Source organism: Cherax quadricarinatus, chromosome 67, assembly GCF_038502225.1.
Source record: "Cherax quadricarinatus isolate ZL_2023a chromosome 67, ASM3850222v1, whole genome shotgun sequence".
Taxonomy (NCBI): Eukaryota; Metazoa; Arthropoda; class Malacostraca; order Decapoda; family Parastacidae; genus Cherax; species Cherax quadricarinatus.
The window spans coordinates 4,415,276-4,429,651 of NC_091358.1; the positions used below are offsets into that span (position 1 = coordinate 4,415,276).

At 44.5% G+C, this 14,376-nt stretch overlaps 1 protein-coding gene across 1 annotated transcript in view; it reads right to left on the reverse strand.

Moving 5' to 3' along the window:
- The window catches only part of LOC128699631 (ras association domain-containing protein 10-like), a 454,877-nt gene extending 440,974 nt beyond the window's left edge, over nt 1-13,903 (reverse strand). The window contains exon 1 of the mRNA XM_053792362.2: nt 13,584-13,903. The gene's annotated coding sequence lies outside the window, so the exon portion shown is untranslated. The remainder of the gene's footprint in view (nt 1-13,583) is intronic.
- Nucleotides 13,904-14,376: the final 473 nt, after the last annotated feature.

Consider the following 14,376-nt stretch of genomic DNA (forward strand, 5'->3'; position numbering starts at 1 on the left):
CAGCCTCAGACCCTGTCAAACTACAGCTTTAGACCATGTCAAACTACAGCCTCATACCCTGTCAAACTACAGCTTTAGACCATGTCAAACTACAGCCTCAGACCCTGTCAAACTACAACCTCAGGCCCTGTCAAACTACAGCCTCAGACCCTGTCAAACTACAGCCTCAGACCCTGTCAAACTACAACCTCAGACCCTGTCAAACTACAGCTTTAGACCATGTCAAACTACAGCCTTGAAACCAATTAATATTTATAATGTTCAGAGGGAAAGCTCTATACCCAGTTCGAGATAAAGTTCGACTCCAGCCAAGGAAGGTTGGGTTTCAGCCCCCAAACATCAAGATCCCCGTCACCAGCATCAAGGTACCCTCAGACAAGCAGGTAGATAGATTACACACTCACCGTGAGTATAAGCTCACCATCTGTGAGAACAGTAGCAGTCTTGTGATCAGTATCTAACACCTGTGAGCACAGGGCTCTGGTGGCCTGGTGGTTAACGCTCTCGCTTCACACGGTGAGGGCCTGGGTTCGATTCCCAGCCAGAGTAGAAACATTGGACGTGTTTCTTTCCACCTGTTGTCTATGTTCCCCATCAGTAAAATGGGTACCTGGGTGTTAGTCGACTGGTGTGGGTCGCATCCTGGGACACTGACCTAAGGAGGCCTGGTCACAGACCGGGCCGCGGGGGCGTTGACCCCCGGAACTCTCTCCAGATAAACTCTCCAGATAAACAGGAGTGTTCTCATGCTCAATATCTAACACCTGTGAGCACGGGAGTGTCCCTGTGCTCGATAACTTGCCTCTGTGAGCACAGGGCCGTCGCCGTGCTCAGTATCTTTCATCTGTGAGCACAAAGGCGCTCAATTACGTATGTATGTTAAGTGATATAAACAAATTGGCCTCTTAAAAATATATTTCCATTTTTCCAGTGAGGTCGCAGCCTCAATTACTGCTCACTAAAAGTCATTTGTGCAGAAAAAATGGGAGACAAAAACAGGTCTGGCCGCTTCTGTGGTTACGCGTTCAGACGGTGAGATGGGACAGCTGGTGCAGGTGGTGGTGTAGGTGGTGTGAGTGCTGATATATGGTGTGTAAGGGGGGTAGTATTTACAATACTCCTCACACCACCTACAACACATTTTATGACACCTATTACACACCTCATACCATCTACATCGGACACTCACACACCGCCTACAACACACACACACACACACACACACACACACACACACACATACACACATACACACACAAACACACACACACACATCCATACATAGCTTTAAGCAGAGGTACGATAAAGCTCATGGTTCAGGGAGAGTGACCTAGTAGCGACCAGTGAAGAGGCGGGGCCAGGAGCTTGGACTCGACCCCTGCAACCTCAACTAGGTGAGTACAACTAGGTGAGTACACACACCTACACAACCTACAATACACACACATACACACACACAACCTACAATACACACACACCACCTACAACACACACACACACACACACACACACACACACACCTACACAACGTACAACACACACACAACACCTACAACACACAACAATACTCTTCCCCATAAACAGAGCAGTTACACACAGCCTTAACGACCCTCGTGTAGTAGATAGGCTTTAAACCCAATTACCCAACCTGCATAGTGGGAGCCTCATAAGCGCATCGCAGAGCAACATAATAACCAGCTTATACTCTACATTCTGCACAGTATAACAGTGTTACATCAGCAACTAGTACTTTCACCATTCACTACGTAACACAAGCCACTAATATGTATCTCACCTTTCAGATTTAATGTTTTTTGTCGTAAATTATCGTTTTTTTTTTGGGGGGGGGGAGAGGGCCTAACGATTAGCATAAAATAATTTCAGTGAGCGGTAAGCACTAGCACACATAGGTGGCTAGTGTTGAAACTAGCAGGCTAGTGTGCTGGTCGTTAGATTTGATAGGACAATATGTGTTTACCTCCAGGACTCGTATAAAGTGTTCCCTCACCACTTGTGTGGCCACAACACCTGTGTCCTCATCACCTATTAGGCTGGTCCACCACCTGGGAGGCTGGTCCATCACCTGGGAGGTTGGTCCACCACCTGGCAGGCTGGTCCATCGCATGACAGGCTGGTCATCACCTGGCAGGCTGGCCCATCACCTGACAGGTTGGTCAATCACCTGGCAGGCTGGTCCATCACCTAGCAGGCTGGTCCACCACCTGGCAGGCTGGTTCACCACCTGGCAGGCTGGTCCATCACCTAGCAGGCTGGTCCATCACCTAGCAGGCTGGTCTATCACCTGACAGGTTGGTCCATCACCTGGCAGGCTGGTTCACCACCTGGCAGGCTGGTCCACCACCTGGCAGGCTGGTCCACCACCTGGCAGGCTGGTCCACCACCTGGCAGGCTGGTCCACCACCTAGCAGGCTGGTCCATCGCCTAGCAGGCTGGTCCATCACCTGGCAGGCTGGTCCATCACCTGACAGGCTGGTCCATCACCTGACAGGCTGGTCCATCATCTAGCAGGCTGGTCCTTCACCTAGCAGGCTGGTCCATCACCTAACAGGCTGGCCTATCACCTGGCAGGTTGGTCCATCACCTAGCAGGCTGGTCCATCACCTGACAGGTTGGTCCATCATCTAGCAGGCTGGTCCATTACCTAGCAGGCTGGTCCATCACCTGTCAGGTTGGTCCATCATCTAGCAGGCTGGTCCATCACCTAGCAGGTTGGTCCATCACCTAGTAGGCTGGTCCATCATCTAGCAGGCTGGTCCATCACCTAGTAGGCTGGTCCATTACCTAGTAGGCTGGCCGGTTCATATACAGTGTACATTTCCAATTACATAAGTATAAGACTTTGGAAATCAGTTATTAATGGGGAAGACCAAACTGCAACAGTTAGGTATCTTGATTTCGAAACGTTTCGCCTACACAGTAGGCTTCTTCAGTCGAGTACAGAAAAGTTGATAGAAGCAGAAGATACTTGAAGACGATGTAATCAGACCATCACCCTTGAAGTTTTGAGGTGGTCAGTCCCTCAGTCTGGAGAAGAGCATTGTTCCGTAGTCTGAAACAATACCATATGTTTCTTACCTAACAACCTGTCGGTATTTTATACCATTTTAATGTTCAAGACCGAACTGATCACCCCATTTTCTGACTTGACATGCTGCCAATTGTGTCGGAATTACCCGTCCTTCAGTACAACCTGCGTTTTCCTACGCATTTCTTTGCGACGCCAAAAAAATTATAAATTTTGGGACAGGTTAACCTAACCTGCTAACTACCAACAGCAGTTTTCACTTATATCAATTCTTCATTGATTCAGACTTTCTATTATAAATATATTCACCACTCACTATAAGCTAAGTAAGAAAATATTTTAAGGCAAGTAATGTGTGTACTATATATGCATTTTTTTTAGGCCTAGATCTACTGCTCACTTAATATATGATAGTATAAATATGTTATCAGATTTTTCATACATTTGAAAGTTAAAAAAGGGATATGTTTCACTTTACGGCGATTTTCACGTTAGAGCAGTAGCCTGGAACCTAACCTGCTGTATACGCGGGGCCCTCCCGATACAACTTATACAGTCCTAGCTGATACGTAAGACACATGTGCTACAGTTAGGTATCTTTATTGCGAAACGTTTCGCCTACATAGTAGACTTCTTCAGTCGAGTATAGAGTAGGTGGGAGAAGCAGTAGAGATGTGAAGACGATGTAATCAGTCCATCACCCTTGAAGACGTAGTTGTGAGGTGATCAGTCCCTCAGCCTGGAGAAGAGTTTTGTTCCATAATCTGGAACAATGTCAACAACTACATCTTCAAGACTGATGGACTGATGACATCGTCTTCACATCTCTACTGCTTCTCCCACCTACTCTGTACTCGACTGAAGAAGCCTACTGTGTAGGCGAAACGTTTCGGAATAAAGATACCTAACTGTTGTACATATATCTTATCAACTTGTCGGTATTGTATACCAATTTAATATTCACAGACCTAGCTGACATTAATGACATACTATATAAAGTCCCTGGTTATAAGAACATAAGAAAGAAGGAACACTGCAGCAGGCCTACTGGCCCATGCTATGTTATGCACAGTATTTCAGACAACTTAGGTTACTCTTGCTCCCCAGGATGCCACCCACACCAGTCGGCTAACACCTGGGTACTAACTGCTAGGTGAACAGGGACAGCAGGTGTCTTCAGGAAACACGCCCAATGTTTCCACCCGCACCGGGGATCGAACCACGGACACTCAATGTGTGAGTTGAGTGCGCTGCCAACCGAGCTACGCGACACCCTGATAAGTCACATTGTTGGATTTCATTGGGTAATCCAGGGCTAAATCCTGCCCTTATAATCCATGTATGTGTTTACCTGGAGTTTACCTGGAGAGAGTTCCGGGGGTCAACGCCCCCGCGGCCCGGTCTGTGACCAGGCCTCCTGGTGGATCAGAGCCTGATCAACCAGGCTGTTGCTGCTGGCTGCACGCAAACCAACGTACGAGCCACAGCCGGGCTGATCAGGAACTGACTTTAGGTGCTTGTCCAGTGCCAGCTTGAAGACTGCCAGGGGTCTGTTGGTAATCCCCCTTATGTATGCTGGGAGGCAGTTGAACAGTCTCGGGCCCCTGACACTTATTGTATGGTCTCTTAACGTGCTAGTGACACCCCTGCTTTTCATTGGGGGGATGGTGCATCGTCTGCCAAGTCTTTTGCTTTCGTAGTGAGTGATTTTCGTGTGCAAGTTCGGTACTAGTCCCTCTAGGATTTTCCAGGTGTATATAATCATGTATCTCTCCCGCCTGCGTTCCAGGGAATACAGGTTTAGGAACCTCAAGCGCTCCCAGTAATTGAGGTGTTTTAGTCCTCTAGACTATTGCCAAAATAATGTATGTTACGTATCTAAGAATGAATTAAAGCCTCACTCATTGGCTTACTTATTCCTTGTATATAATTGTTATAACTGCTAATGTAACTACTATATAACTTATATAACAATGTAATTGGTAACTGACGTAGTCCCTCAGATTATTATTATTATTATAATCAAGGGGGAAGCGCTAAACCCGGAGGATTATACAGCGCCTGGGGGGGATGTGGAAGGCATTCAGGCTTAATTCAGGGAACTGGAGCACAGATCCAATTCCCTAAATCAAGAGCCCATCACCAACATCAAGGAACCTTCCTTGAGAGGGTAGTAGTCTCTCAGAGCTGGCCACAGATCCCTACAAAGTTCCAACGCTTCGACCTGTCTGTGGAACTACTGTTAACAGTTTAAACTGAACCTCTAAAATTCAAAGATTCTCTCAGAGTATATAAATCAAGTTCAAAGTAACAGCAAATAACTGCTAAGTTAGTGAACGGGAGGGTAATATTTCATAGATGTGTTAAGGTTAATACCTTAAGTTGGAGTCTGGATCGTGGCTCAAATGGTCGAGCCTTCTGTTTATATCTGAAAGGCGTGGTTTCGACCCTGGGGCAGAGGGAAACGTTGCTGTCCCTGTTCACCTCGCAGTAAGTAGGTGCCTGGGTGTTAGTCACCTTACACCTGTTGTCTCTGTTCACCCAGCAGTAAGTAGGTACCTGGGTGTTAGTCACCTTACACCTGTTGTCTCTGTTCACCCAGCAGTAAGTAGGTACTTGGGTGTTAGTCAACTTATACCTACTGTCTCTGTTCACCTAGCAGTAAACAGGTACCTGGGAGTCAGTCACCTTATACCTACTGTCCCTGTTCACCCAGCAGTAAGTAGGTACCTGGGTGTTAGTCGACTCTTGTGGGTGGCATCACAGACAAGATCAAAGGACCTCGACAGAAATAAGACAGTGGCTTCCTTGGGTTTATTAACCTCGACAGAAATAAGACAGTGGCTTCCTTGGGTTTACTAACCCCCCAGGGTTAAAAATCCAAACAAAAACCTTCAGATGAACGTACGGTGTTAAGTTACAGCGCCACACGATAACACCCGGGTACAGCAAAGTCAGTTTTCAGAACGTACACTGTGGCAGATATTACAGAGAGGAACTGGCTGATAATAACATGATCACACAACTAACCTGGTGGTATCATGTTGGGTGTCCCTGAGAAAGAGTGAAGGTAACCTGGTGTTATCATGTTGGGTGTCCCTGAGAAAGAGTGAAGGTAACCTGGTGTTATCATGTTGGGTGTCCCTGAGAAAGAGTGAAGGTAACCTGGTGGTATCATGTTGGGTGTCCCTGAGAAAGAGTGAAGGTAACCTGGTGGTATCATGTTGGGTGTCCCTGAGAAAGAGTGAAGGTAACCTGGTGTTATCATGTTGGGTGTCCCTGAGAAAGAGTGAAGGTAACCTGGTGGTATCATGTTGGGTGTCCCTGAGAAAGAGTGAAGGTAACCTGGTGTTATCATGTTGGGTGTCCCTGAGAAAGAGTGAAGGTAATGAGCGGAAACCAATTCTCTTCTTCACGGTAATTGTGACCCTGACCCTTGACCTGTTGACCCTCATGTATATATTTTACTTGTTACCATCCCCGCCACAAAAAAAAAAGTTGATATGTAAGGTTTGGAAAGGGGAAATTTGAGTGCTTCCATAGACTCCATTTGGGGAAATTTTCACTTGTGATAAAAAAAAGGCGCAATACCGTGACTGGAACAATATATAAATAACCCGCACATAGGAGAGAGGAGCTTACAACGACGTTTCGATCCCACTTGGACCATTTACAAGTCACACTAACACAGGAGGTGAGGAGGCCAGTATATATAGGGGAGGGGGACAACGACGGGACAAAGAGAGGAAGAAGTGGATATGTAGTGGTAGAGGTAATGCTGGTGGTAGTAGTAGTAGTAGTAGTAGTAGTAGTAGTAGTAGTAGTAGTAGTAAGTAGGGGGAGTGGTAGCAGTGGCACAAGAGATAGAGAGTAAAGCGAGGCAGTAGTAGTAGTAATGGAGTAGTAGTAGTAGTAGTAGTAATGGAGTAGTAGTAGTAATAATGCAGTAGTAGTAGTAGTAATGTAGTAGTAGTAGTAATGGAGGAGGAGTAGTAATGGAGTAGTAGTAGTAATAATGGAGTAGTAGTAATAATGGAGTTTACCTGGAGAGAGTTCCGGGGGTCAACGCCCCCGCGGCCCGGTCTGTGACCAGGCCTCCAGGAGTAGTAGTAGTAATGGAATAGTAGTAGAAGTAGTAGTAGTAGTAGTAATGGAGTAATGGAATAGTAGTAGAAGTAGTAGTAGTAGTAATGGAGTAACGGTAAAGTTACTCTAAGGACAAGAAAAAAGTACGTATGTACGTAGTGAAACACTGAACCATGCAACACTCGACCTTAACCTGAAGGTACACAGGATATACACACCGGGAAGTGTATGCCACTCGGTGTATGTACACACTGTTTAATCCCTATTTTAGAGATTAAAGTCTACTTGACTGGTGGTGAGGAGGTAACATGCAGCCTTAATGACCCTCGTGTAGTCGAAGGTCTTCAAATTCCATTAACCAAGGGAAGTTCCACGGACTCGATACGGCGTATGCTGTCAGTGGCCCTATAAACCCCAACAACAGCAACAAGGGAAGTTCTTGTCTAATTCAATTCAATTCAAAGTTTATTCTCTATAAGGATTACAATGCTGAGTTTACAGAAATTTGGTTATTGTTTGGTTTACATGTAGTAAAATTGTGATTACAGAGTGTACCACTAGAATATGAATGAGTAACAGGTCTAGATCAGACTAACACTCGCAACCAATCAAAAAAAATAGACGAGATGGTTATAATCATTGCAATTTTTAAATAAGCCAGTAGAAGACCTCGGTCAGATGACCAAAAACTCCAGCTGTGGGTCATCATACGACTAAGACCCGCGTCAGGAAACACCTGTTTCCTGACAAATCTTACCTAACCTAACCAGTTAAATGTTAGTCCCAGGCGAGAAACAAACCTCTGGGGGGACTCTACAGTCTAGACCTGCTAACCCCTCAAGGAAGGTTCCTTGATGTTGGTGAGGGGCTCTTGATTTAGGAAATTGGATCTGTGCTCCAGTTCCCCGAATTAAGCCTGAATGCCTTCCACATCCCCCCCCCCAGGCGCTGTATAATCCTCCGGGTTTAGCGCTTCCCCTTGATTATTATATTATTATAGACCTGCTAAGTCACTGCTCTTCACATCACAGACAACCACCACTTTAAAGAGGAAACTTCAGACGACGTTTCGCTCCATCCTGGACTAATACAGAGTACACCTCTTAATTTACTTGACTCTTATCCCAAGAAAATATAGAGACAGTCACTGTAATAACCTATGTGATATGTCAAGGGTTTTCCATTGATAAAATAAAATACATTAATTTTAACCACATATTGTAAATCTGATTTTAAAACACGAAACATAAATTGTATAATATATATATATATATATATATATATATATATATATATATATATATATATATATATATATATATATATATATATATATATTCCTGTTAACCCTTTTTTTACACTCTGATCCTAGGCCTATTGTGTATCCGGAAGTTATCACTCTGCGGTGCACATGATGAACATAAGGGTGCACGGTAAACTAACCACTTCAATATACAACGTAACAGCAAAAGCTATATGTATATAAAAAGTTATGATAGCAGTAATAAATAATGCAGCCATGACTCCATAACTACGTCCTGGTGTGTGTAGACAGTCAGCAAGTCTGGTTAACCTCTGCTACCCACCTCACCTTGAGAGGCTGAAGAAAATCACTAACGCAGATAGGAAAAAACGCCAACGAGGCAGGTGAAGTAAGGCAGTCAGTGAACGTTAAGAGAGAGAGAGAGCAAACAATCAAACATACTTAACATTCACCCGACCTATAAAAACCGCGTTGTCCTTCACGTTAAAAAAAAAATATTGGCCAAATCATTCTCCGGGTTGCGTAAATCCTGGTAGACCGCGCCGTGGACCCCCCCCCCCCACACACACACACCGCGCCGTGGACCCCTCCCCCCCCCCCCACACACACACACACCTCGTCCGATCCAGTTATAAACACACTTTTTTTTTGCATCATAACTTAGAAAAGGTGTGTGTGTGTGTGTGTGTGTACAGAATATTGGCAAGTCATAACCTCCAGTGTGGAGAGGCAACTCTAGACGACAGTTCGACTCTTACCAGACCATCATTAACCCACAAATTATTATTCATAGTAGTGGAAAATACTAATAATAGTATTATTAGTAGTAATGGTAGTAGTTGTAGTAATATCAGTAGTAGTATATTCACAGATGGTCATACACAGTTTGCAGTATAGTACGTCATGAGGTTTGGACTATGGAGAACAGAGAATAGGAAGGATAATTCCAGTTCCTGAGATCAAGATCTCTACAAGAATCAAGGCAACCAAGTGAAGCACTGGAATAATAATAATAATAATAATAATAATAATAATAATAATAATAACTATGATAATAGTAAAAATAATAACTATAATAATAATTATAATAACAACAATGCTATGGCTTAATCATCACAATGATAATCATCACAATGATAATCAGCACAATGATAATTCAACTTACAATGCGTCAAGTTATCAGGTTGTGGTGCTTCAAGATATCAAGTTTATTGGTTCAGATATACTGGGTATGACTGCAGTCTTGGGGAGAGAGAGAGAGAGAGAGAGAGAGAGAGAGAGAGAGAGAGAGAGAGAGAGAGAGAGAGAGAGAGAGAGAGAGAGAGAGAGAGAGAGAGAGAGAGAGACAAAAATGCTTCTGAACAAACTCAAGCAATTTGTTACTGGAGATACACTTAATTCAACTCACTATGTGATGTGGGGGGAGGGGAGGGGGAAGGAGGTGAGGGGGAAGGAGGTGAGGGGGAAGGAGGTGAGGGGGAAGGAGGTGAGGGGGAAGGAGGTGAGGGGGAAGGAGGTGAGGGGGAAGGAGGTGAGGGGGAAGGAGGTGAGGGGGAAGGAGGTGAGGGGGAAGGAGGTGAGGGGGAAGGAGGTGAGGGGGAAGGGGTTAATGCGCACGCCCGAGTGAGTTTTATGTATGATATTCATTATATACACACACATACACACACACACATAGTTTGGGAAGCGATGTAGTGGAGGCAGGCTCCATACATAGCTTTAAGCAGAGGTATGATAAAGCTCACGGTTCAGGGAGAGTGACCTAGTAGCGATCAGTGAAGAGGCGGGGCCAGGAGCTTAGACTCGACCCCTGCAACCTCAACTAGGTGAGTACACACACACACAGAGCACCAGTTTGGAACCCACACCTGGTCAAGCACGTCATGAAATTAGAGAAAGTGCAAAGATTTGCAACAAGACTAATCCCTGAGCAGAGGAGTGTCCTACGAGGAGAGGTTAAGGGAAATCGATCTGACGACACTGGAAGACAAGAGGGACAGGGAGGACATAACATATAAAATATTGAGAGGCATTAACAAGGTGAATAGGGACAGAATGTTTCAGAGATGTGAAACAGCAACATGGGGTCACAACTGGAAGTTGAAAACTCAGATGAGTCACAGGGATGTTAGGAAGTATTTCTTCAGTCACAGAGTTGTCACGAAGTGGAACAATCTGAGTGACCTAGTAGCTACCAGTGAAGAGGCGAGGCCAGGAGCTGTGACTCGACTCCTGTAACCACAAACAGGTGAGTATACACATACACACCTCATTTAGCCTGACTTCACAACCGAAAGATTCCAGGTTCGATCACTGGACAAAAGTCGACTACCACAGTTCAGTGTCCTGTAGCTACTCACGCATCACTGTTCCGTGCACTCTAACACTTCCTACAGGAAATGACATATTATCACCTCACTGTTAATGGGGCACCACTGCAGTGAGCCTACCGGCCCATGGTAGGCTAGTCCAACTCACACCCACTCGTGTACATGTCTAACCTAGTTTTAAACCTATCTGGCAGTGTGTTCCACTCATCCGCAACTCTATAATCAAACCAATGCCTTCCTATATACTTTCTAAATCTAAATTTGTCTAACTTGAGTCCACGAGTCCTGAGACTGTACTCATTAGATAAAAGTAAGCTTATTTAGGTACATGTACACATAAGTACATTACACCTAGTAACATAAGTGTAAATTATGTAAAAGGACACGTGTGCAACTAATGCGACATTGTACTGTGACAACGTTTCGCTCTACAGGAGCTGTGTCAAGCCGTTACCTGGAGCGCGAAACGTTCCAGTAAGAACGATGCCTAAGTGTTGCGTGTGTCTTATCAAAATACAACAATGCCCAGAGGGTCTGATAAAGACACATTTTGACCTCTGTGATCCTTGTGTTATGCGCAGCTGCTCACAGGAAGCAGCTACTGACGCAGCCGAGCAGAACATACAAATAGGTAAAGGGAAAATATGATTCCACGTATCCCTGTTCACCTAGCAGTAAGTAGGTACCTGGGTGTTAGTCACCTTACCCCTGCTGTCACTGTTCACCAAGCAGTAAGTAGGTACCTGGGTGTTAGTCACCTTACACCTGCTGTCACTGTTCACCAAGCAGTAAGTAGGTACCTGGGTGTTAGTCACCTTACACCTGCTGTCACTGTTCACCAAGGACTAAGTAGGTACCTGGGCGTGAGGAGTATTGTAAGTAGATACCTGGACTTGGGGATATTTAATACAAACACAATAAGACAGTGAACAGAAGCATCGCTCTACACCACTAACTACACTACCACACCACTAATTATACCACCACTAACTACACTACCACACTAACTACACTACCACACCACTAATTACACCACACCACTAACTACACTACCACACCACTAACTACACTACCACACCACTAATTACACCACACCACTAACTACACTACCACACCACTAACTACACCACACCACTAATTACACCACACCACTAACTTCACTACCACACCACTAACTACACTACCACACTAACTACACCACCACACCACTAATTACACCACACCTACACTACCACACCACTAACTACACCACACCACTAACTACACTACCACACCACTACACCACACCACTAACTACACTACCACACCACTAATTACACCACACCACTAACTACACTACCACACCACTAATTACACCACACCACTAACTACACTACCACACCACTAACTACACCACACCACTAATTACACCACACCACTAACTACACCACTAATTACACCACACCACTAACTACACTACCACACCACTAATTACACCACACCACTAACTACACTACCACACTAACTACACTACCACACCACTAATTACACCACACCGCTAACTACACCACACCACTAACTACACTACCACACCACTAACTACACTACCACATCACTAACTACACCACCACACCACTAACTACACTACCACACCACTAACTACACTACCACACCACTACACCACATCACTAACTACACCACATCACTAATTACACACTACACCAAACTACGCACATCATTAATTATACCACCACACCTCTAACTACAACACTAATTACACCATCGTACCACTAACTACACCCACACACCACTAATTACACCACCACACCATTAATTGCACCACACCACTAACTACACCACCACATCACTAACTACACCATCACACCACTAATTACACCCCAAACCACTAATTATACCACACCATTAACTACACCACCACATCACTAACTACACCATCACACCACTAACTACACCACACCACTAACTATACCACACTAACGACACCACCACGCCACTAATTACACCACACCACTAACTACACCACTAGCTACACCACACCACTAACTACACCACCACACCACTTACACCGCCACACCACTAACTACACCATCACGTCACTAACTACACCACTAACTACACCCCACACCACTAACTACACCACCACACCACTAATTACACCACCAACCAGTTGCATCAGTATTAGTTTGGGTTATTATTATTAAAAAAGCTCTAAACTCGCATGGATCACCTTGGTTCTGCTTTAAAAACGTCAGAGAATAATATAAGCGGACCTGAGTAACTAGGATTATTAGGCACAGGTACACATAAATACAATTATAATACATAGTGTAAATTACACAGGAAAACCCCTAAAGAGTCAGTCAAAGTGACTTACCTGCACTGAGGTCCTCGTAATATCTTATGTAAACCTTAAATAGAGGCTATCTTTGCATTGTAACCCACTATTGTATATACACAATCTCAGTGTACTGTTTGCAAAGACATTAAATAAAAATAAATAAATAAATAATAGGTAAATCACTCACACACTGAGGTCCGGGGTTCGATCCCCGGTACGGGTGGAAGCATTAGGACGTGTTTCCTTAAGACGCCTACTGTCTCGGTTCACCTAGTAGTAAAATAGGTACCTGGGTGTTAGCTGAGTGGTGTGGGTCGCATCCTGGGGTCAAAACTGACCTAATTTGACCACAATGCTCAGCATAACAAGGGACTTTCTACACAGTAGTACCTCATTGGTGTCAGCTATGGTCTGTATAAATTGCATCAAGTACGTGAAGAAATAAAGATATTATTATTATTATTATTATTATTACTTGGGTAAGACTGGGTATTTATTGGTCCTATCATAATAACTCACCTGGAAAGCCGTGGATGCTGGTCTTAGTCTCAGGAGAATCACTTTGAAAAGACACACACAGCTGATCACAAATCCAAACACGTAATTTACATTCATTCGTAAACTAAGATGGAGATATAATGTACACAAACACATCTACAACATAACGTCACTGTAATAAACATAGATTTTAATTCGATTATAGGACCCAGTACACCATTAACACGTCACACAAGGCACTTTGAGCGATTTCTCGAAGTCTGTGAGTTATTTATTTCAAGGTTTTAAGCGAAGAGTGAAACTTCAGCACAGGTCTCTGAGGGAGGGAAGGAGAGCATCAGCGGCACGTCCTCTCCTCTCACTGTCTTATGAGTAACTGAGTCGCTGTCACGCTACACACTCTCGTAACGTTTTCATTTCTCCCGACCTGAGTGCATAGGTACCTTACTTAAGCAAGGGGGAGGAGTACATATGTAGCTACGGTGTACTAGCATCTCCTGGGTATATTTGTAGCTACGGTGTACTAGCATCTCCTGGGTATATTTGTAGCTACGGTGTACTAGCATCTCCTGGGTACATTTGTAGCTACGGTGTACTACCATCTCCTGGGTATATTTGTAGCTACGGTGTACTAGCATCTCCTGGGTACATTTGTAGCTACGGTGTACTAGCATCTCCTGGGTATATTTGTAGCTACGGTGTACTAGCATCTCCTGGGTATATTTGTAGCTACGGTGTACTAGCATCTCCTGGGTATATTTGTAGCTACGGTGTACTAGCATCTCCTGGGTATATTTGTAGCTACGGTGTACTA